Genomic DNA, 26,362 nt, shown 5'->3' with positions numbered 1-26,362 from the left:
CTTATTTGCTACCTAAACTTATCAAAGGTCACTGTGCAGTTATTTATCAGCTGTGAACCTACAAATTCACTACTATAATTGTAGTATCGAGCCAATTGACTTTTGGGGTAAATGCATATTGCTCTTGCACTTCCTGCTCCAACACAAATTTAGTGTTAAATTTCTGTTACTGTCTATGTGATACTGCAGCACCTCCAAGGCTGCTTAAAGATCAGAATGCCACCATTGCTGACACTTAAATATTGCTGGCAATCAAATATTGTAAGAATGCATATATACCTTTAAGAAAGTGGTGTTGATATGTGAGAGATACATTTATTGTAAAAAAAAAAGTGGCAGAGAATCCTCATGTAATGTAGACCAGCTCTTTCCAAGATGGACAAGAGGAACTAAATCATAAACTAACATCAATCACACTAATTTCAATTAAATACATGAACTAACACCAACCCAAGAGACCACTGCCTCTCCTTACATGACATATGATGTACATTTCATAATATATATACAGATTAGAAACTCAGTAACAGGATGCTGATTGACTCTATCTGTACAGGTATTGATATCACTCTATTTTGATTGTTGCAAATTCACCAATGGTCCAAAACAACTGCTACAGATGTTTGCTATGAAACTGAATCAGTATCCAGGGCACTGAGGCACCAAGCAGCTGAATAATTTCTGAGCGTTTCCATGTCCATGGAGACACCACTTCTGAGCCTCAGCTCCATCCCCTGGCTGGCAGCACACAGACCCTGCTCTCCACAGCTCACTGGTGTCCCCAGGGCACTGCTGCTGCCCAGCCCAGCCACTCTGCAGGCAAAGCCCATGCTCCAAAGGCAATTCAGGCACAGAAACTTTGCTATTCAGCCTTCTAAGGGAAACTTCATATCTTTTGATTGTGTAAATGTGCTCAAATGACATAAAAAAATTCCTTTCCAGGCATAGGTGAAAGAGAAGAATTTTAGAGAGTTATAAGAAAGATGTAACAGGGTGCCTCCTGATGATTCACAGCTAATCTGAATGTCCTGAAATCCAGCATGGACACGTCTGTTTCTTCCCTTAAAACCACTTCTGGGAATACATTTACTGCCCCCATCTTCTCTGGGATTCCCCTATCTCTTCAAGAGCTTGTAAAAAGAATTGCTTGGCAAATAGAATTTAATTGCATTAAATAGCAAATTAATCTTTTCCCTCTAGATATCCTACATTGTCTCTCCACACCAGAAAACAACACAAAATATAGCCGTGCACTGACTGGAGCTTCATTGTAAAAAGTTATTCCAGGATATTGGCTTCTGTCCAAAAGGTAAGAGTAACGGAAGTAATTTAAATATTCTTGAGCACAGGAACAAATCCCTAAGCTCCGTTGCTCTCTTTGTCAAAACCCATTCTTTCAGAAAATCATTTTCTTTACTCATTGGACAACAAAGTGCATTGTCAAGAAATTTTATAGCAATAATTATAAAAGATGTCCATTTGAACCCATTGAGGTCTTACTGATTTTATAATACCCAGCAGACCTCCCTGCAGGAGAACGCTATATTTATGTTAGCAATATATGCGAGAATTGAGATCGTAAAATTAAATGACCACATAGAACTGTCATTTATATGATGAGCACCTACAAATGTGAAGGCTGGTTTATCTTGCAGGATAGGGTAGAACTAAATGGTCCACTCTCAGTGAATGCTTTTAATCACGCATTTCTTCACTGTTTCTGCAATATTACACTTGAAGGACTGGTGAGCGGTTTGCTATGAAATGTTAAATGGCTACTGGCAGTTCAAGCCCGATGGAAGTGCTCACTAAAATAGAAGTACAGTACATATTGTATGCAATTGTTTTATGAGAGACATTATGGTTACTAGAATAACATTTCACCATTACCAACCGCTGAGAGAAAAGTCATTAAGATATTTGGCAAGCCAGTGTAATTTTTCAGCAGAACTACAGTACCAGACCTCAGAATAGCTTCTGTACAAAGAGGCTAGCTGTCTCAAGGAAACAACTCAAGTCTTTGGTGTCATTTTATTCATAGGGGTTTATTTTCAGATTCCAATGAGAAAGTTATTGCTGCTGGAGAGTGAACAATTGAGCCTTAACCCTTATTATAACAGTGCAATTTCAGAACCAGTGCAATAAATCTTGCAGCAGTGTTTCCATTAAAAATCTCTTTTCTAAAGAGATTTTACAGTGTGTAGTTTCATTCAGACACTTTTATGAGAGATTTCTTTAAACTATGGTTTTAAAACTAGAGAGAGATTAAGCACATGTTTAAGCACTGTTAAATAATGAGGTGGAAATAAACAAAACTCAAGTCACTGCTGTCACCTCATCCTCTTTCATGTTTTTGCAAATGCTGGAGGAACTGAAAATTCACACTCTCCATAAAAATAGCAGGGTCCATGCTGGACAGGGCTCCCCTCAACACCATCAATGGAGCAGCAACTGCTCATTTTTCATATTGCCGTTAACATATTAAAGACTGACTCACAGACACACATATGCCATTCCACCCTGATTGTTTTCAGTAAATATGCTCTGCCTCTTCCTACAAGTGTACTCTAATGATGTGATGGGGCATTGCAGCTTCAAGGTGCAAACATTTTGAACTGAAACAGCCACTATGCATCACCTAACTAAATCCTTTTCTCTATAACAAGAACAGTAATGACCTATTACAGTATTATCACAGGGTAACAAGACATAAGTAACAAGGCCCACTGCAACCAAACACTTCTAGTTGTCAATGTTTCCAGTGGAAACAATGACTTCTGGTTAACGTGAGCTGACAGGAGATCTCAAGAAAGCCCCATAAATTACACAGGCCAGCACTAAACAAGCTGCTGCTTTAATCTTGCTGCTTTCTACAAATCTGACCACGTCAATCCCAAATTGGTGTCATTTCAATAGGATTTTCTATTTATCTGATTTGGAAGAAGGCAATTTTGTTATTAAATTTCTTTAATCTGATATTGTGTCATTTCCACACCTATATTTAACAACATATATTAAAGCAGACCAACTAGACTCAAGTTCAAGGAAACATTTACCAAGTGATCCATTTTCTAAGAAAAGAATAAATCAATAGAAGCTCCATCAAATACAAGGTAATTATTTGACACCATATGGGAAAGGATTATGCTGGGGAATATTTTGTCTACACTTTGTAAAAAGATCCATGTTCCACTGTATCTCTGAAAGAGTCCAGTTCCCATGAACTGAGGTTTTCCAGTCATTTTTTGTTATCACCCAAATTCAGAAAGTTCTATTCTAAAAAACTCATTCTGATCTGAGAGCTCCCATATACTGAATAATATTACAGTATGGCTGGTCCTATGTCTAAAACATTTAACTAGAGAAACTGAAATTGCATAGAAACTTAGTTACTTACTTGCCTGGATCTCCCAGATGATTACACCTCCAATTCATAGCCCTTCACTCCTCTGTAAGGTTTCATTATGAATAATTCTTATGGGTCTTCCTCTAGTCCAGAAATAACTCCCAAAAGTGTCCATTCACTTGAAGAGGTGCTTAAGTCACTGTCAGTTTTCATACTCGCATCCATCCCCCCTTTCTGCACTACTCCTCACAATTACTGAGAGATTTCTGAACAACTGTAGTTCATTCATGCATTGTGAATTTACAGCAGTTATTGATACCAGAGCAAAAGTTTTAGAACGGACCTAGATATTTAAACCACAACAGAATATAAGAGGAATTTAGACTGGAAAGATTAAAATATTTTCTAGAACCTAACAGTCAAACTCCACAGTTTTAATGTTATTAACGTGTTTTTAAATAAAATATTAAAATATAAACTTATTTTTCTTACAGAAATAATAAACAAGAACTCAAAGTAACTGCCATTATATCACAAAATTATTCCTTGTTCAACAGGAAGCAATTTTAAGAACTTTATTCTCAATTACCTGCAACTGGACATACAGAGGTATCAACATCTGAATTTGATGCTCATACTCATTTCAATTCCACAAAATTAAGAAGTACATTTATTAAAGATATATTTCTACTTCCCTGTCTCCTAACTTAATGAATTTGCTTGTGTTAGAACCAGACAACCAAATCAGATATATATCCATGCACTAAAAATAAGTGTTTTCCCTTTGGTCTTAAAAATGAATAAAATTTGCTGTTATTTTAAAATCCAGTTATAAACATTTTTCCTCAGGAAAACATTCATTCTCTTTCTTAGGACTTTTCACAATACTTGTGAACACAGATAACCATAAACAAATGTTTTGTCTATAAAGCTCATCTGTTGTGCCAGAAGGGTGTGCTCTTCATAATTTTAAATTTAGAATGCTAATTTTACAGAATGTGAGAATTTAGAGATAGCTCTTCACAGGCTCTATCCCCACTAGAATTCTCTCTGAAAAGTTAATAGCTTGAACAGTTTTTCTATTAATTTTGTGTGGCTTTTCCCTGGGTTTTAGGGTTTCACAATATAAAAATCCTTAAACTTGCAAGAATTAAAAAAAAAAAAAAAAGTTGCTAAAATTTCCCTCAATAAACTAAAAATACAGAGCAAATAAGTGCCTTACCAGGATTTCTAAAATTTCACCATCAATATCACTTAGCAAAAAATTTCCAAAATTATGCCTATATCATAAAGCATTAAATGACATAAATTAAATTTAAAACACTAGCTGCATTAGTGGTTCCACTGCTTGAATGCAGAACTACACATCTTATGCAACTTACAATATGAGTGACCTAGTCCATGTTTTAAAAACTTAATTTTCAAGCAAAGCATGAGGAGAGACAGTGTTGGCTCTTATGCCATTTCCAAAGTTTTCCCTGCAAATATACTCCTTTCATAGCTATAAAATCTTAAATTTAGTTCTTCAAATTGGCCATGCAAAGCTGCTGCCTCATTTTTACAACAGCAGTTCTTAGTATATCATTGTAACTCTGAATAGCAATAGTTCCAACAGAATTTAAGAAAATACACACTTCAGCCCAAAAGTGAGGCTGGGATAATGTGCTGAGTAAAGAGGATTACTTGTTTAGGTAGTCAAGTTTTTCAGGCATTCAAACCCAAAGGAAATCTTATTTCAAGTCAATAAAGAGGAAGAGAAAGCACATAAAAATTAAGTAATAAAATTTGTGCAAAGGAAAATATGAGCTGATTGGTTATCTGTGCCTGTGGGATAGTTTTGCAAACAGAAGCCTTCAGCCTACAGCATGGTGGGGTGGATTCTGAGCTTTCTGTGTTTGTCATGTACAGATCCACTTAAATCAATGAGGTTATGCCAGAATTTTGCCCATATGAACAAAACAGTGATTGCTGCCATGCCCTTCTAAAGACTGAAAAAAGAACTCCTCCTTCCCAGATTCATTTCACTGTTTTAGCAGTCTATTTGACATTTATGCAGAATTTAGAAATGGTGAAGATCTGTGATCAGACTCTCTTCTTTGATGCAGAAATTTAATGCTGATAAAATTGCCTGCAAGTCCACTGATAAGCAGTCAATATTTATTAATTCATAACAGATAGTAATCATGTTCTTAACTTCTTCAACTCATTATCTTGCTGCATGTCTTCTCTGCATTATGCACTTTGGAGCATCACTCAGTCTACATTCAAAAGCTTTCAGGTACTGTCAGCTATTTTCAACGACCTGGCAAAGACTATAAGCACTTTTCTGTCACGAACCTGCTAAATTCTTATATTTATATAGAAATGGAGTTAAATGCACCTAAAAATGTGGGGAAAAGAAAGGCACAGATACTTAAAATATTGTATTAAACGTGCAGCCTCTTCTCAGTCTGTGTCTTGAGCCACCAAGTCAGCATCCTTCCTTTGGAAACTACAGGGCATCCAAAGGGCTGTGTAAGTTTCTTTCTTTTTACCACCTTGAGCAGCTAACTCTTTTGTAGAGGGAAAATAAAATTCTACACCCCTTTCAAAAGGGTATTGCTGTAGCATTGCAGCTGTGAAATTGACCACTTACTACAACTTTGCTAATAAACTTATTGCTGACGCCCAAAAGGGGAGAGGTTTCTATTCCCACTGCCCCAGCACCATCACTCAGCATTTTGCCTAGATTGGTTTGTTGTCAATCCTCAGCCACAGCTAAGATCAGAAAGGGCTGTTCAGGCTACCAAAATACCAGAGTATCTGGATTTTAACAGTCTTGTTTAACAGCATTTGCAGCACTAGTCAGGATGCAGCAGTTTAGTTTGTGTCAGATTTGATATAATAATATGTCACTTAGTTTGAAGCACTTAAATTCAGTTTAAATTACAGCAAACATCTGAAAATCCCAGAGAAACAAATCTCTGAAGGCAAAACAAACAGTGGCTAGAATCTCAAGGAGATTTCAAGCCTAACTCCCTCTTCAAGGGAATCATTTGGGGTGAGGAAGGAATTTCTGTTCTCAGACAGCTAACATGGCAATGGTCATGTCGTCTCCAGCATCACCATCCAGTTCTTTAGGCAGAATAAGGCTGGGAATTTAAAAACTCTGAAATTATAAAAAGTAACCAAATGGTTTTGCATATAGGGGCTAAAAGGGGCTCTTCCACCCAAAGGAACAACTTGATATTATTCATAGGAGAAAGGGAAGCCACTAGAGTTTTGCAGAGCAAGGTACTTCACAGAGGTGTCACCATTCCCTCTGGAAAATGACTTGAAGGAAAATATATATATAATAATTAGACTAAAAAGAGCGAAGCTAAGATGAGGTTCTGCCAAGTACGCCAGGAGATACCCACTAGACACATTAAATAATACTCACAATTTAAATATTTGCATTTAGCTTCACCCACTGCTCTCTACACTTGAAACTGATCAACATTATGTCAGTTTGTGATCAGTCACCATATGTTAGTGCTCCATTCACTCACAAAATCAAGGAAAATGATTGTTTTTTCCCAATCACAGATTCCGTCATTCTAGTTTTGCAGTATGGTGAGGTGAGGTATTCTTCATCAGAAAGGGATGTAGGAAAACAAAAGACAATATTAAAATTGTAAAGGTGACTTTTGTAGCTATTTGAGATAATAACAGTTGACTTCACCATATGATAATTATTTTTTAAAACCATACTAAAAAAAAGGTACCAGAAAAAATGTGTAAATTAATTACTTAGGAACCACCATGTTTAACTGGGCAAAGTGTTAGACTTAAATTATTTGCCTCCAGTGACCCCTGAAAAAGGCTTATTTTTGCAGTTTGAATTTAAAAAGCTTAGAAATGCTAATCATTCCATCTGGAAATCAAAATCATAAACTGTTAGATTAATGAATGTTACAAGTAGCTCTCACATGCAGAATAGTAAAGACATTGTCAGTAATTTGTTTTGACAAAAGTGATTAGAATATTTATTTTTGCTAACACTTCTCCTACATGCGGACCTGGAAAAAATGAAACTTGTTTGTATTATACAGTAATAAAAATCTTTATTAAAACTCAGAATGTTGCTAAGTTAATTATATGATATTACCAAGAAAGGGGATAATCAAGAAATCCTTCATGAGTTCATAATCTGTAAGGCAAACAATTCTTCACTGGTTTGATCTGTAGTGCCACTTAAAGCTATTTTAAATGGAATTGCTAGTTTTCGCTATTTATTATTACAATAGAAGAAAAAGCAGAATTGTTGATTATGGTTTCTTCTGATCATAAGGAATGTAATGCAACAGCACCTAAAACATTACAGTTTTTTTAGATTACATTGCCTGCAAGTAATGCTTCATGAATGAGAAAGAGAGAATGTTGTAGAGAGTGCTTTTGTTATCTGGCTTCTACCTGCTTATTCCATTATGTGCAACACAGGCTCAGAATCTAGAAAATGTTTTCTTGGAGAAAAATCTCATTTTTTAACAATGCTGCAATTAGATGAATTTACCAAAAAGAAAAAATTGTAGGCATTTTAACTAATGAGACTAAAATCTCATCTGTGATGTCAAACTCAGCTGTAGAATTTTACTCCTATCTTGCTTTCAAAATAATCACTAGTGAAGAAAAAGGCAAAAACTGAGAGCACTTATTCACAGATTCCTTGTTCATCAGGAACCACGTTATTCAGGGCTTCCAGCATAGCGCAGACTAAAGATGTAACACAATGAGTTCTATCCCAAACTCCTTTCTTGTGGCTGAGGTATAGGAAGATATTCCACCCTAATTACAAGCAATCGAGGATATCTTAACCTCCCTGAGTTCCAGTGATTAATTACTCTCACTGTATAAGCCAATTATGGCTGCCTTCAGTTTCTGGCAGCACAGCTTTATTATGCCATTCCTCTTATGTTTGATCCCAAATCCAAGTTCCAGCTCTGCTCTAGGTTTCTCTTTAGGCTTCCTACTGGACAGATGAATCTAGCAAGAGTCTACAGGCCCCAAAGCTTTTCTCCAGCCTTTAAAGCCTCCACAACCAAGGGCCCAAGTTTTCCTGAGATGGACGGGAGCTTGACTTGAGCATGACTGGGTCCTCACAGCTGAATATAGAAAGTAGAGAGTACTGGTTTCAGAGTAAACTTTTGACTTGGACAGAGTTTTAGAAACTTCTGAGAAAGTCTATGGTGGTAGAGAGGGAAGAGAGAAAATGCTGCAACAGCTCTGGACAAGTTAAAGGACCATGATTTTGAATGTTTTCATATGTCCAGTGATACGTGAACAACGTTGGTACACATAAATATTTTATTGTGCACAGTGGGCAGGGCTTCCTCAGCAACATGACCTGCTTTCCCACAGGCACAGCAGCTCTGATTACTTGCAAAGCAACCACTGATTGAGGAGAAGGGCAGGCTCTAGACAGCTGTGTTTTGCTGTTGGAAGAAACTGCAGTTGTGCCCAGTCACATCCAGACCCCCTACATACCTATAGCCTTAGTCCAGTGCTGGTGGTCCATATAAGCAGAAAAGAAGAAAACGGGAAAGCACAGGTCAAATCTGCTACAAAACTCAGAATTAAGACATTCCCCATCTCCTCATTCATTTGGCATGGTTCTGTTTTGTTATCAGCTTTGGTTGGTATCTGCAAAGCAATGTCAGCACCTTCTCCAGGCAAACAGCTGCCTCTGAAGCATTCAGGGCCATCCCTTGGCAGCCTCCTGTCTAGTGGTACATCAGTGAAGCACTGCCTCTCTAAAAAGCAGCAGCTGCTAATTCTGGTGTGCTACATAACAGCTCACTGCCACATCAGGTTGGGTCCTGCAAGAAAATGAGTTTCTCTGGCCCAGCGCATTTGACAATTGCTACCGTATGAATAATTCAGTCCCCAAAATCCAGCAAATGCAAGCAAGTGTATAAAACAGCAAGCTGTGTAGTGCCCTGGACAGCCAGCAGCAGCCCCAGCCCAGCCAAAGGGTGTGACAGCTGCTTGCTGATGGGGATGGCTGGCCACTGCTAGCAGTTAATCCACGAGCAGCAGGAGCTTCCCAGGAAGACATTTCCGTGTTTCAGACTGGATGGATTGCCATCCCGGTCCCCTTGATTTGAGTTGGCAAAATTTGGGTTCAAACCTATTAAAATATGTTCAGCAAAATTCTTCCTCAGGATTAACTGACCTGAATGAAAAGGACATATTTAACTGAAGCCATGCAATCTTCTCACAACTGAAAAACACTTTAACTTCATTTTACTTGCCTTTGGCTTCTGGGCTTACAGTTCTGTATGAGAGTGATCTTCACAGCTTTGTTCAAAAATGTTTCTCCAGCTTTAATTCTGGTAATACATAGAGGAAAGATACATTAATTGAAAGGAGTAATGCTTCCTTCTCTGTCCTTCAGCAAGTTTTTCTGCCCTTGTTTCATCCACTTTTAAAGCAGGAAAGGAGAATGCATTCAGAGAGAATTTTGCTGCTCCAGAGATGAATTTATTCTGCTCATCAATTTAGAAATACTCTCCAAAAGAGGAGGTGACTGCAGCTCCATCCCAGGCTGCCTGGTGGGCTGTCTCACACCTTTGGCTGCCCACCTGCCCTGGCTCACAGGCAGCAGCCTGGAAATGTGGGAGTCCCAGACCCCGGGCAGCCCACCTGGCCGAGCAGCCAAACCACCTCCACACCCTGTGCCTCTCCTTTGTAGCTGGCATCTTTCCAGCAGCTGCGTGGATCAACCAGCAGGAAACCAGGCTGAAACTTTACATGCTCCAGAAAGAAATTTGTCAAATTGAACTATTTGCATGGAGTACTTGGATGAATTAGCAGCCTCATCATTAGAAGTTTTCTGGCCAAACCTGCTCTGTGTCATGCTTGGTTAACACAGTAGCCAGCAAGTGTGGGTAGGTAAATTATTTACACAGAAACAAGGAAAAAAATAAATAATAGCAAAACAGCTCTGTAAAACTGCAGTTGTTGGGCATATGACCCAGGCTAGAAGCATTTATAATATTTGCCATTAAGGCTTTCCACACTTATGTTCTCACTGCTTCTTCTATGTTGCTCTGCTCACCCACAGTCAACTGCATCATAGAGTGTCCCTATTTTCCCAGGGTAAGTAGTGCCTCTAGTCAGGGAGACTGTTCACCTTTGGGCCCTTTGCTCTTCACCTCAGTTACCCACCGAAAAAAAAAGTCAGACTATCAACTGAGATACGACTGTATTCTTTGCACAGGAATTCTACCTACAATGGTAGTTTTGTATCATTTTATTTGCTCAGATAAATGAACAGAATATGTTTATTGTGATTGAATTTGCCTTGATAATTACCAACACTTGGCAGGACTTGACTTACCTGTGTATAGAAGTAAATTATATTATTTTTTCCTAGTTTGTACAGTTAGTGTGGGGTTTCTTGAATAATCAATATCTAGGTGTAGAGCTGACCAACAAAGACTAAGTAGCAACCCTGTTTTACTCAGGACCATTGATTTTCTTCCTTATGAATGGAATGATTCCAAATCACATAGACAACCTCTCATCCAGTGAATTAAGAGGCTTATCTTGACCTCAAATGGTTACCTGAAAATCTCTCATAGTCTAGCTGCCCACTACTCTTGCAGAATTATTTCATCTCATGGCTAGGGTCAGCCAACCACAGGAAAAAATGTGAGACTCTCTGTAGCACAAAGAGAGAAGTGAAAAGCATTTACAAACCAGAGACCTAATCACCCAAATAAAAATACAAGAGAGCAGAAGAGATTAGGAAGGTAAGCAGAGTCCAGCTTTGATAAATAGTTCTTGGAGGAAAAGGTAACCTGCCACAATAGCAAACAAGAGGAAAAAATACATTGATCCTTTAAAGCAAATGAGAAATCAGGGGTTTTTTTCTCAAGAGGAATGGAGAGTGTGAAGGTAGGCATCTATAAAAATAGGAAAAAAATTACTGCAGGAAAAAAAATTGATGAGTGTAAGGAAGGACAGGAGATAAGCAGATGGATCTTACAAAAAGTTAATATATATTATGATCTTATTCTAATATTCATACAGATTTATTACATTTAGGACTACTGACTGTCCTTTGACAGACCTGCTCTACACAGGACACTTACTCAATTTCCTGCTAAAATTTTACATTTTTTTCTCCAAAGTTCAAATCGGAGGGAGCTGAACCACTTCTCAACCAGCCCTTGGCTTCTTGGCCTCACCAAGTGTGTTTTGCCAAGTTTTCCTCACCTCAGCCTATCCAGAGCTGGTTTCCCAGGCTCTCATGGTCTCTGCTGAGCATAATGCTGAATAGGAGCCAGTACCAAGCCTATATTTTGTGTATGTTCCGCTAAGCCAAGTCATCAGCACATCCCCTGACACACATGCACACAGTGCAGCTCTCCCAGCAGCTGTGTGCTCATGCTTCCCCAGCCAGCCCTAGCAGGGCTTCCATGCCCTCCTTCCTCCACATGTAACGGGCTCACTTTCCACACAGCTCCCCCAAATGCATATTCACAGCTTGTGCCAATCCTAAAAGCACCGCAGAGCACAGGCACATTTCAAGGGAGGCTTCCAGAGCCCTCTGAAATCACCATCCTTCTAGGTAAATAAGCCTCTGATGACCCATACTGTATGTATGGCATTATGCTGCATTTGTGATTCAGATGCCTGCTCCAAATCCAAAGCACACACACAAAGTACTGAGAGAACTTTCAACATAAAGGAGGTATAAAAGTGGAGCTGATTCACACTCTTAGCTGCAATCAAACTACCAGAGGATGCTGAATGATTCCCTCTGCTCTGGTTTTGGATGTCGTTATCTGACCTCATTTCTTGCTTGTGGCATTTTCTTGGGCAGCTCAGTGCTCACATATTATCATCAAGCCAGCAGCTCTCAAAGTCATACAAATGTGAGTGTATGTGTATGTCACTGGAGGGGCATAAGGGGTGGGGTAAATTAAAGGCTTTTAAGAATTACTGATTGAGAAAGAGAGAAAACAACATTTAAAAACCTTTAAAATTGCTATTCCTTCCTTTTAATCCCAAATTTCTCTTTGTTTTGTTTTATGCAGCTGGCTGAATGATGGCAGAGTGGCTTGCAATTATCTGGATGACATTAGATGCCAGCTGAAATGGACACTAAAGGAAGAATCCAACATCCTGCATATATAATTCCTACTCCATTTGGCATTGAACCAAGCCAACAAATATACATTCCCCACCGTCCCCAGTAAATCCCATGGCCGTTGAGTGTTGCTATGGAAACAAAAGCCCAGGATGTAGGAAGAGTTTGGATATAGGCAGTTTCCAAAATGTTGGAGTAGAGTTTTAGACTGAGAACTACGTGCACCTGTAGTTAACTCCCACAAGCTCTGCACACTGAACACTTAAATGTACACCACAGACCTGGGCTTGCAATGCCTGCAGAATTCTGAAGGGCCCTAATTAATCTGATGGCTTTCATTTTCATGCATTGTATGGCTTATTCAAATCACAGGTACTTCTCCACCTGTTCTGTGAAGCTTACTAAAATAGACCTTAGAAACTGAGCACAGCTGTCAAAATAATATTGTTGTATTCCTGAATCTGTTCCAAAGATAGATATTCCAGAGACATTTAAAAGTTATGTTCCTGTATTAGCACACTAGGCAGTTCATAGCAGTTTAGTAAATCAAATATTCCATACTGCTAGCTTAATAAGATGGGGAGTCATGCACGAAATGACTGCCAGGTTAATAACACAGGGAGCCATGCATGGCATGTACTTGCATATAATAGCACAGAATGTTCCCCTAAATCCTTTAAATTGCTCATCAGTTCTTAAATAGGCATTTAACTAAGCCTTCATCCAGAATCAAAAAGAAAGAGGAAGCCACCTGCAATTGAAAGGAACAATAGATAAGGACTAAGTTAAACCTTAAATGCCATCTTGTAGAAAAAGCTGGAAATCTGCTCTTGCAAACAAACCAAAGCAAACCAAACCATAGTTGCTACAACTAAAAGTAAATGGATAAATTTGTTTCTTTAGAAGAACTCTTAAAATGAAAACTAGATGCATTGTTGTATGAAGAGATGACACCAAAAAGATAAGGAAACACCAAAAACCTTGAAACCAAACCTGGGGCAACATACAGAGGTGATGGTGAGGGGAACAGAATTTGTGCCTGTTATTTTCCCGATGTCTCCCAGTCAGACAGAGAGATTGAAATCCAAACTGAAGATTTCTGTTTGGTTTCCTTTTCCAGAGCCCCTTCCAGACTGCCATATGTACATTCCTTAGTGCCACAACATTTTTGGGCTTAGTTTGCAGGAGCAGCTGAAGAAACAGGACACTAAAACCTGAGCTGCAGATGGGAAGCCAAGGTGAAGAGAGTCTAGACCATTCTTGAACAATAGTCCAGGGAAGGTGCATTACTGTGCCAATCCATGCTTAGAAGAAAGTTATTTCAATTTTGCATTTTTCTTTTTTTTTATTTTTCTTCTTGTTGCCTATTATAACTGCTCAGATGGCCATCTCTTCAGGGCAAGGACATGTTCCCAAAAGGTTCCCAAATGGACCCTCAGGCATGCTCAGGACTTCTCCTACCATTGCAATATATCTGTCTAATTTGCATGTTGTTTAAACAGCTTCAGCCCCAAATATCTGGAACATGCAAACACACACAGTGAGGACAAAATGCTGAATAAGTTTCTGTGTCACTTCAGCAAGCGGTAGCTCATGTAAACACTGTCATCATACATGCTGTGCATGTGTAGAAGAGGTATTTTCTTCTGGATACTGAGTCATTCTTCCCTCCACTTTCACAGTCAAGAGTATTTTTATATAAACTGCTGGATTTAAATGCCCACTACTACAAACTACAGATAACTTGCAAATAGGAGTCAAAATATTCTATAACCAAAGTTTGCAAACCTAACCAAAACATATATTATCATTCCAACATGCAAAAAAGATAATACACTTATTTATTACTATGTTTGGATGTGAAGAGCAATTTTTAAAACTAATTTAAGCTTATCAAGTATGGAATAGAGAACCTTGAAATTTCACACTGTCACTGCAAAAGGACAAATAATGTTCACCAGTGACTTCTCCTATGACCCACTCAAATAGTACTAAGAAATAAGGACAAACAGATTTCTGTAAGCAAAAGCATTAAGATACATCCATTGCCTCATAAGCTAAGACCATTTCAATTAGGCAAAGTGTCCTTGGCTAGACAATAGCAGAGAAAAATATGAACTCACTTCTCTCCCCAGCTCCAATCCACTTCACTGAAGTATTGGTTTCAAAGCCTAAGCCACTAAAATATTACTCAGCTCATTATTCCCTTTCTTCTTCATAGAATTAAAAAAAAAAAAATTACAGATGTTGTGTTACTGGCACTTTAAGTATACCAGCTTGTATTTAAGAAAAGAAACATATATAGAAAACATAAGGCTCCACAGACACACTGATTCATCCTTTTTTGTAAATAAAAAAATATCTCTGTCTCATCAGAGACCAGGTACTGCTATTAGACAAAGGCTGACTGTGATTAATTTCCCATGGAATAAAGTCAAAATCATATCCAGAAATACACTTGAAAGACTCCAGAGAATCCTACAATCCCAAATGCTTTACACTCTAAGAAACATGGGAAATTGTACTCCTCTCTTGAAATAGGTAAAGCATAGTGGCACTCAATATGGCCATTCTTTCATGCAAATAGCCAATAAAGATATTTGAAGGAGTTTGCCTTGTACCATCAGCCTTACTAATAACTAGGTTAATATGCTGCTTTGAGTATTTGAAATATTATAAAAGAATGTATAAATGAACACTCATCAATACCAACAAAAAGATGGACACTGTCTATACCTGATGTCAAATGCACAGAGTAAACAAGAAAGAAAATATCACCTCTTTCATCTAAAACAGCTGCAGATACAGTACCTAGATGCTTTCTGAGAAAGATGCCTTTACATTAATGAAATTTTTATCCTTTCTACAGATTTACCATTTATTTTTAGTAACTGGATATCAGAAATTCCTTCTATAGTGTCAAGGTATAACAGTTGTAAGCAACTACAGTAACAACCTATATTTTATTTACTAAGAAATATTTCTATTTCCTCAGAATATACCATGCTCTAAATTATCATTTCTCTTCAACTAATGCTCGAGCTATTACATGTACTGTAGGAAAGGCTTTTATTTGTAAGTATGGTCTTTTGTGTTAAGAAAGATAAATGTCAGACTCATTAATTATGTATCCATAATTAGATACTGCTGAAAACGAGCTGAAACTTGTTTTGACATCTTCTTTGAAGAATGTATTTGTACATTGCATGTAACATTGCATATATGCATTTGCAAAACCTGAAATAGCTGAATGGCAGCTATGTACAAAAGCCAGTAAGCTTTGACAGGGTAAACAAAATCAAAGCACAGCTGAAGCACAGACTAACAAGAGGGAAATTCATGTGAAATAGCTTGCCCAGAAAAAAGCTAAATGGCCATCAAGAGGAAAGGAAGCCTCTGACCAGGAACACATGATGAAAGCTGTACTTTGTTGATTGCAGAAAGTTTGCTTTTAAATACACCCTTCTAAGTGTTTAACTAATTTCCAAGAGGCTTGATTGTACTTCTCTCGACTTCAGGGGGTTTTTTCCCTACTAATTTGGAGATGGATTGCACCTTAAGGCAGAGCCAGGAACACGGGGTGTGTGCTTAAGCGGCAGGAACCCAACAGTAAGTGTGGGAGGTATTGTGCCTCAGCAACAAAACATCTCCCTTCCCCCAGAGAGGCCAGGGAGACAATCATCCCTACAGTCAACTGTGAATGTCAGTGTGAGAACCAGCAGTGTGCAGAAAATACTGCAGGATGGAAGCAAACTCTCCTCTGCCTTTTATGCAATCTAGGAATTTAAAGCAGTTATGCCAACAACTTTTTTGTGCGAGCGGTCCCATGTGTGAGGAAACCACATGTGCAAGAGTGAGTGGGTGTGCAAGAGCGTGCCAGTGTGAGCAGGTGTGCCACCCTTTCCAGACAATGAGTTAAGACAAGAAGATTTTTAAAGCAGAGGGCACTACTGCTCAGCACCTTATTTCAGAAACAGAGTGACCTTCATTTGGGATAAATCAGCACAGCCACACCAATAGCTTTGATTGATGCAAATAACATCACTGAATACTTCACACGTGTAAAGTGTGCCAAAAAGGAGCGACTCTCTTGTGATGATCACTAAGTCAGGTACAGCTTGGCAGCTCCTTGCAAGCACAGCACTGCCAGTGCTTGCCAGTTTACCCCTGTGCTGCCTCACATTCTCCATAGGTACAAAGCCATTACATCACCAGTGGGCAAACACATGGCTTGTGAATATAAAATGGCAGTGGGATTCCTCCCATAGCAGGTGTCCACCAAAGTGAAAAGTTTCTGTATAAATAACAAAGATAAACGGCTGGGGGTTTGGTGTTTGCTTTAGAGTAACCTTCAAAATTGAAAAGGAGCAGGAAAATTACATCACTTATTTCTAAGGCTCTTGCAAATAAGAAATTTGAGTGAATGCAAGGAAATGTGAAATTGAAGCATTTCTAACCTTAGACAATTTCAGTGTTTCCACATTTATAAGTGACCACAGTCTAGCAGCTGTCTTTCATGCCAAGAGCATCCACTTTAAAGAACATAACCCCCAGAAAGACAAGCCTTTCTTCTATTCTAAAGTTTTCCCCAAATGCCATTGGCACACTGAATACAAAGCAACTCAAACTACTGTTGTGGGCACTGTGCTCTACATTGTGCAAATCAGACAAGGGAAGAAGCTTATTTCCTGATTAGCAATTCCTCAGTGGTAGTGGAGGGGAGGTAGAACCTGCCTACAAAAATCATAGCTGTTAGGAAATATCAGCCTGTCTATAAACAGATGGCTACTCCTCACGGGATACTGTCCTCTCCAGGAATGCTGCACTAAGTTCTGAACCTCTTCCAATGCAGCCCTGAGCAGGCTGTGCTCCTAGCAAAGGTGAGGAAAGTTAGAAATGGAATGAAGCCAATCTGTTCATATAAAAGCTCTAAATTCATTACTCTCAATTAAAATGAATGAGGATAAGGATTGCTTCCAAGTACATCAATCAAAGAAAGTACTTGCTGCAGGAAAACAGAAGACACTGGTGTATACATGAAGGAATTTATTCCCATCGTAACAAAATGTGTGCAGGCAAGTGTACACAAAATGGGCAGTTTATTTTTCACTCGAGAAGTTGTAACTGTCTAGAAATGATGGGTTAAATATCTAGAGTTAAATATTTTTATTATTTTTAAAAAGTCTATTTCTTAAGGAAATATTTGTATGCCTGCACACCTGATCTTAAAAAAAAAAGGAAGGTAGCTCAAGCCAGAGTGTTTCATGCCATGCAAATAGGTATACGATGCTTAGTAGACAAGTGTAGATTTGCCTCCAAATTAATTTATTCTGTTAACTATTCTATTAACTTTGGGCACCATAAGTGCCCTTCTGAAATCAACAGCCTGAGAAACTGCAGAGCACTGCAGAATAAACACTTGAGAGGGAAAAAAATCTTCAAACAAAAACTAATGCTTATTGTTGACAAAAACACAGCCCTTTACAATACTGTGGTTTTGGTGTTTGGGGTTTTTTTCCTATTGATTGCAGAATGAACAAAGCCAAGGTTTGTGCAGCAATAGAAATTGCTGTAAGTTGACAAAGAGCAGGATGAGTTAATTTTTTGTGGCTGCTCTTGTTATTGACAACACACCATCAGCATGCACGTTCCTCATCTCCTCTAAAGGATCTGGTCAGCCCAAATCACTTGCAACTTTTGCAAGTTTATCTCTGTAAAAGGCTGAGAATGTCGAGATAGCCCAGTATCTACCATACTCTTAGAAATGCTTCAACATATTGCCACAGCTGTGGAAATTCAGAAATTAGGATATTAGGGAGTGTTGCAGAGGGGATGCTAAAGCCCTTGGGTAGATACCTGAGCAGGATGTGCTTGACTAGGAATTTGGAAGAGATGGAACCAGGCACTCTGTTTCTGTCTCAGTTTAGCTTATGGCCTACCTCAAAAGTGGTATTGGATATCCATATTCATTATGTGTAAGGGAGCAACTGGTGTTTCTTAATGCAGGAAGAGTATAGAGTAAAGCCTTCCATTAATGGAGATGTGTCAAAAGCTTGTCATTTTTAAGACTATAATTTCACCAACATATAACACAAGGCACAAGAAATGCGCTTATTTCATTAGGTGTGGCAAAAAGGGGACCTATTTTTACTACATGCCTACAATCAGGCTTGCAGAAAAAAGAGTGCAAAGAAGCGGCTGTGATGCTTCAAAATAGGACAAGAGGCTTTCTCCATCCTGAACAATGCATGTAATCCTGCCCTGGGCAAACACCTCTTAGTATTCCTGAAGGATGATTATCAGCCTCAGAAAAGTAAAGACTTGACCCACAGCACAGCACAAGGATTTTAGATTTTCCTAGGATGACTTTCAGTCCAGGCCCTATTGTTAGGGTCACATAAGTAGCCTCCTTTGGCAGGTCACACTGCTGTCAGAAACTACAAATACAGGACATTTTCTCACACTGACATCACCTCAGAGCAGCTCTTGGTGGAGAGGGCTGGCACAAGACAGAACAAAGCTGGAAACCCCCTATGGCCATGGTGGTGAAGGGCTCAGAAGGAACATGGGTGATAACAACATTGAACCTGAGCTGATCAGGCCAGGGAAGCTGGGGCTGATGTATCTGCCACCTTCCCATGCCCATTGAGTGCTTCAGGAAAACTGTGCCTGCAGCTGCTGGCATCCTCACTGCACCATCACATCACACCCCATTTGCAGCCCCAGCTGCCCTCACAAGGCTAAGAACACTCACAGATATGATGTGCAGGTTTCATTTTTCTGTCTAGCACTCCACTGGATCTGTGACAGGAAAATTTATCAATGACAGCCATAGACAGACACACAGACACAATTTCAACAAGCAGTTGGACACTGACTGCACTGAGCTTCAGAGAGGAAGAGCTGCTTCATCAAACTATGCTATAAGCCTCTCTTATCTATAGGAACTGACAGTCCAAAAATCAACAAACTATGACCAAAAATCTCACAAAAGCAGAGCTAACTCTCAGGGGTACTCCTACTTAGACAGATACGAGTCTATAAAGAGAAAAAAATGATTCTTGCAGAGGAAAAAAATTAAAGATGAGGAAAACAAAGGAAAAGAAAAGGTACAAAAGTAAAAGAAAAGGCCATCACAGAAAGACTCCATGTGGGAGAAAACAATATTCCTTAAAAAAACCCTCAGGAGTTCCAACAAAATAAGTTATTGTTTTATTATCTACCAACCAAGCTCTTCTGAAAAAAATTTAGTTCTATAATAAAATACAATAAAACCCTAGACAGAAATGATAAACAGATTTATAAGGTAAAGAGGAAGCACATAAGATCTTTAATGTAGCCACAGAAGTTGTCTCCCCTATGGCCATTTTTAGCATAAATGTTGCTATATATACATCTGGTACTACCACAGGTCTCATTAACAGCTGTTCAGGTAGAGCTGTGAATTGAGCCATAAGGAGACTATACCAGAGGGCAGGCTTTAAAGATAAAGACTTCAAGAACTGTGAATAATTTGAGACATAATGCTATACACAGGACTCCCCAAATTCAATTTGTCACTGAACACATAATTCACTAAAACATCTTTCAGGCAGTACTGAGATTTCTGTGATAGCTTGGGTCTGACACAGTAATTAAAACTAAGAAGGGTCTGCATTTGGGTTGAGACTTGGATCCAGGAGATTAGTTTGGATTCCCGAACACAAGCTTCTTTTGTCATAGAAAAACCCCACTGCATTGCTTTCCACCCCAGTCTGCATCAGTAACAGGAGACTGTGTTCACATTCTTCCCCCTCCTGCTCCAGAAGCAACTGGTGACAGCTCAAACAAGAACTGAGATTCATTAGCAACACCCTCAGCCTCCCACCTCACACCCCACAGAGCTCCAGAGCTCAGATCCTCACTGGGACTGCTAAGTGCTACTGAGATATAAATAGCATCTTACAATAACACCATAATTAAAACACATATGCTTATGCATAAGCATACTTCCTGAAACTGGGGACTGAAAAAGTCCTTCATTAGTTCACAGTTCTTTCCTATACACCAAAAAATTCACCACTTTGTCCCACTGGACTTCTCAAAGTTGATTTAATGGCAGAGCCCTCCTGGGAACTCTTAGGAGAATTCACTAATTCACTCATGGAATATTTACTTTGATAAGGATTGGTACTCATATATATTTTCCATAATATATTTTCAGATGAAGTTCTCAAACATATAACTTGTTCACCTATCATCCTTGCCCACATAATCTTGAATTAGAATATGCTCATATGAAGGGCTTATATCTTTTTGTCTGAAATTATTGTTTCACCATGAGTCTCTCATTCACTGAAAAAAAAGCAGTAATGTTCAATTTAAATGAATTTTTCTATTTCAAATAAATATAAGCATCCTATCAGCATTGCTTAAGCAAAATGAAGAGTGGATGGAAGCTGCAAGACAGTTCCCATAATGTGACTGTGTTTGATGCCATAAAGGTATGGGAACACTAGATGGCAATAACTGCTGTACATGTATCTTTAAATACAAATTTACTTTTACTCCTGTAACAATATTGTCAATAGTGAAGCTTTTAAGGCAGTATTGTTTAGAAGGTCCCATACTGCATCCCCAAAAAAACACAAACACAGGAAAAAACCCACCATCACAACCTACCCCCCCAAAAAATACAAGCTGTGGGCTAGGGAGGCTTTTAGTTTTTTTCAAACCAAGCCAGATTACCTCAAAGGATTAGCCTTTAATTCAGGTTTCTACAATATTTCACAGTCACTTCTAAATGAATATGAATCAAGTCAGTATCTTTGTTACAAGATTCAAAAGTTACTGCAGCAGAAAAGACAAAGGTCAGAAATAGAAAACGTTGCTTAAGTGTTGGCATTCCTGATTAGTTATCCTGAATGCTTATTTTAGCTTTTGGCTCATAAAGCAAATGCATAGAACGCAAAAGCATCACAAAATAATAATGATTGTTCATTAAGACAATACTTTTTAAGGATGTTAGTAACAATAATAATTTTTTTAAAAAGAGCACTTTGCAACTTTGTTATTCATCATCAGGATATCCAAGAGACTTGATAAGTATCAGGTAATGGATTTCATTTAGGAATCTGTATTAAAAGTTTGAATAACTCAAAATCCCATGGTAAACACCTTGCATCAGACTACAAGTCTGATGAGAAACCAAAAATCCTGAAGATTGTTTGTAAGGTAGAAACATTAAAATGCAGAAACTCATATCAGTGTGTTGAGAAACGTGTCCCCAAGTGAGTTAACTGCTGTTTCACCCTGACAGTATTTAGGAATCCCGGCCATGGACCAGGGTCCTGCAGGAAACTGTGCAGCTACCAGAGGAGTGTCCTTCCACACACCTTACAACCTGGTCCCCAAGCTTGGCTTCAGCTGCGTGACATTGTCAATTAGAGCTGCTCACTTGTCCACTCCAAGTTGTTCCAGCTCCTTCTGGAGAGAACTAAGGAATTTCCAGAGTGATTTAACCCAATATCTGAGTTGCCTGGAAGAGCCAGGTTCAAGGTTCCCACAGAGGGAATTTATACAATGTCAAGTTTTTAAAGATTGCATACCTAGGGATGCATCTCACCCTATTTTCCTTGCAATATCCAGCAGGAGCACAGTGAGCACTGGATGGGGGAGCAGGGCCGGGGCAAGGCGGTGCCGCTGGCCACGGCGGCCCCATTCCCGGCACAGCCACCCGCACGGGGCCGGGACAGGCAGGGGACAGAGCAGGAGAGCAACCCGTGATGGCACAGCCAGGGAGCAGCGCTGTGCCCGCTGCCTGCAGCCGGTCCGGGGATTCAGCTGCGGGACTCGAAGGAAGGATCGGGATCGGGACTGGCACCGGAGCGCGCCCAACCGCGGCCTCGCAGCGCCACCTGCCGGGCCCGCCGGGCAGCGCACCGCGGCGCGGGCCGGAGCGTTTGGGTTTTGGGGGAAATGGGATTCATTGGAAACCTGCAGAATTCCCCGAGACAATAAAATTACTCTACTTCCTACACTGATCCGCCTCGAATAAAGTGGTTTCCTAGTTCGCCTCAAAAACGCGGAACGTGCTCGAATGCATCTGTTTAATTGGAAGATAATAACTAAAAATAAGAGGGATCTGCATCAGCTTTTATTTTCCTCAAAAAAAAAAAAAAATCTCACAAACCAATTAATCTCTGCAGCTATTACCTATGAAACAAAGGCTAGAATAATCATTCAAATTATGATTCAACTTAAGGAAAACTGTCTTTTAGTCAGAAGCTGTGATTAAATGTATGTCTAACCTACCTATAATGGTCAGTTTAAATATACGCCTATGTGTTTTCCAACCACCCATAGCTGTGTCATTAATGTTTACAGTGGGCCACATCAGTATTTACTAAACCCAGGCCTGGGGAACTTCCTTGGCTCAGCACCTGTGAGCAGACCACTCCACCTGATTTCTGCAGGAGCTCTCCTGCCTCCCTGCTCTCCACAACTCTGTCATGTACAAACCCAAGCAATGCACAAACCTTCCCATGAGATGTGACAAGGAAGGAGGAGGAGTTCAAATTGAACTCCCCCTTTCAGAAACACATTAAACTCATAAGGCACAGTTTTGCTTTTCCAAATGACTATTTATTAGAACCCAGTAAAACTCATCACTTTCAGTTGACTGCTCTTCTCTTCTGAGGAAACCAGCAAAACCAAACACGGAAGAAAACAGAAAGGGAAAAAGGAGAGGAAAAAGAAACTTCACTAGTATGTTTGTCAAACTGTTTTTTTAAATAATGGAAAAAAGATTTCTTTCCATTCTGAGCCTTCCTTCACACCAAAAAAACCAAACAGGTCTATAAATTAGACAAAGAAGAGACATTTGTGTTGTAAGCTATAAAGCAAAGTTTCACGATCAGCCAGTAACTGAAAGTGAGATCAGCAAAGAAACATTTAGATGACTGCTTCAATTTTTGCCTCACTGCCTGTAATGCAGATGTAAAAAAATATTTACAAAAAAATAAATAGGCACTGGGATACAGAAACAGATATCCTAAACACATGCAAAAATGTCTTCCACAATTTTCTATGGGTATCAGTTTCATGTGTTGTTGTCTGGAGATGTTAGAACCCAAATAATTCTGAAAGAAACCTGCTGCAGTCCCACACAGGACAGAAAACCCCTCACCATCCACGATGGGATGTGGGGCTTTCCCAGCTCCCAGGTGCCTCAGTCCCTGGCTGCCAGAGAAAATCAGCTCAGACCAATCTAGGATTGTGGCAATGGCACTGATGGTTTGCTCCTTTCTGTGTCTATTATCCACACCCAAACCTTCATTTCACAAAGAAAATAATATTTTCTGCTAATTCCCTCAAGGTCTGAAAGTCATCAGGGATTTGCCATCATCATAGTGAAAGCAAGGTTAACAATCCTTATATTATCAAAACGGAAACCAGCTCTGTTTCCAGTACCTGTAGGCTTTGCAGTCTGAAAAGAATTCTAAAGCACATTTAAGTACATGGCTAGAGGAAAATAGGTGGATCTCAGAATACAATGTGGGACAGTTTCAATGAGGAAAAAAGAGCTTTCTTGCCCTAAGTTGGCTATCACACAAGGAATCCAGAAAAAAACAACAGGGGAAGTGTGATTTATTTCCATAATTCCTGACATGTGACATCAGTAAGTGTCACCTGTTAAAAAGATCGCACCAAACAAACAGACAAAGAAAAGTAACAGCAAGAACAACTGTGATTTCCAGAGTTCCTATAATGTTCACATCTGCAGCAGGAACTCTACTGAAGTATTTTCTGTCATCTCTGCTTAAAATTAAACTTCACTTTGCAATTCCTATTTTCAAAATTTTCTCTCCAAAAATAATTCTGCTCAGAGAAAGCAAACAATTTTTCTAATGTCCAGAGACAGAAATATTGCACCATGAAATGGTTTCTGTCCTTTTCTCAGAGCTTCATTTTATAAGTTGCCAAATCAAGTGGGACAAGATGGTGGGGGAGAGGTATGAAATGAACACAGAAATGCAGAATATTTCTGCCATTCACAGAAAACCAAATTATTTTCAGCTGAGGGAACGAATCTTAGGAAAAATAGACTCCAGAGCCTGGGTTTATAGCTTTCTCCTTAGTTTGCACTGTGCTGTCAGAAGGGACAAAGATCCCTCTGGGAAAACTGCTTGGACAGAGCTTGACGGCTTCACCTTTTCCCTGTATTTTCCATGTCTTGGTTTACTGATAGCATGTCTGTACTTACAGCAGCAGCACCACCTTCGAGGCCCTGGTTTAGGACGCCTCTCTCAGCATTTCCTCAGCACAGAAAATGGCTCCAAATGAGAGCCTGCCTCAATCAGGAGCAGGCAGGGCCCGCTGAAAGCAAAGGCTGCCTGAGCAGCAGGCAGTGCTGGGAGCACAATGGAGCTGAGACCAGAGCCTGCACCTCGCTCCCTGCCAGCCACCCTTTCCTGCAGCACACCAAAGAGACCCACTGAAGTCAATGAAAAGGTTTCCATGGAAATCAATGAGGTCTCAGTAAGGCTGTAAAGATGCATCATTAATTTTTTCAGCCTCACTCTCACACACATCCATTCCATCTCTAATATCAATTCTTATACTATTTATATAACTCAGGATCTAATCAAGACATGTGCTCCTACTTGCTGGGAGCTGAAAAGATCATGCTGATTTGTTACTTATTTTTTAATATTTAGGAGGTACCCAGTTACACTGTGGATGTGGGCTCCATGAGAGCCTGTACAGACACTGAGAAGCAGAGAAGCATTTGGATGTCTGCACACAAGAACTTTTACATCCAAAGACCTAACACATAATTGCCAGAGCAGAAATTGCTTAAAGCCTAGATCAGTAGAATTTAAATATTTCAATCATTGTATTATTAGTACCCCAAACAAGACCTAAATTTTGTTGGCTAATATGAACCTCATTTACAAAAAACAAAAGGACAGCATTGATAATCATCTTCCCTCTAAACAATACATAGTTAAAAAACAATTTAAAAGCTCCTTTCTTATCTGCTTATATAACACTGCTTTGTTTTAGCAAAGCTTCTTCAGGAAAATGTCCATAAAGTTGTTGGTTTATTGCTTCTGCTCCTTTTTAAATTCACTGCTGCTACTATAAATAAAAGAGTTGAGAAGCATCGAAATTAATAACTGCAGAAGCTGTGAGGTGCTTATGGCGTTGTATTTCACTAGACTAACATGTGGGCAACATAGACTGTATTAGTATTGCAAAGTACAGCACAAACTATAAGAAAAGATTTTAAATTATTTACCTTTCTACTTCAGCACAAATGTCCTATAACCAATTATCATGAGATATTGCCTAGAAATTAACCAGTCATCTTGTGTTTCTATCTCCAGATTTACAATTAGTAATGCTATTAATGTGGATCCTGTACTTAGCATCACTAATTACATTGCTATGAACTAATGGTGTTAAAAATAGCAATAGCCATCAACTACCAATTAATGCTTAATGAGAGCGAATAAACCCTGGCATTGTAATGAATTTCCAAATTATTGTTTCTCATGTGTCTCTTGAAATCATACCAAAATGTGTGCAACCTATGAAGGCAAGCAGTGAATAAAAAGCATATTTATCACAACATTTTGAACAGGAAAAATAGGAAAATGTTTAAGGATTAATCTACACCTTTCAGGCAAGTAAACAGCCAAACAGAGATACACTTTTACAGGTAAACACTCAAATTCTTACAAAGGTTAAAAATACAGTGGTCATTGAGTTGTTTAACTGTTGCAGCCTTAACCAGAGCAGGGCAAGAGCCTAAAACACAGGAAAGCTGTGAATAATGTAAATAGCATTAATAAACTGCTTTTGTGTTGAATTGTTGGAGTACAGAGAAATACTTTTCCACACCAAACAGGTTT

Source organism: Melospiza georgiana, chromosome 10 (assembly GCF_028018845.1).
Source record: "Melospiza georgiana isolate bMelGeo1 chromosome 10, bMelGeo1.pri, whole genome shotgun sequence".
In the NCBI taxonomy this organism is placed as follows: domain Eukaryota; kingdom Metazoa; phylum Chordata; class Aves; order Passeriformes; family Passerellidae; genus Melospiza; species Melospiza georgiana.
The sequence above is the reverse complement of the archived record's forward strand: the minus strand, read 5'-3'. Positions refer to the sequence as shown.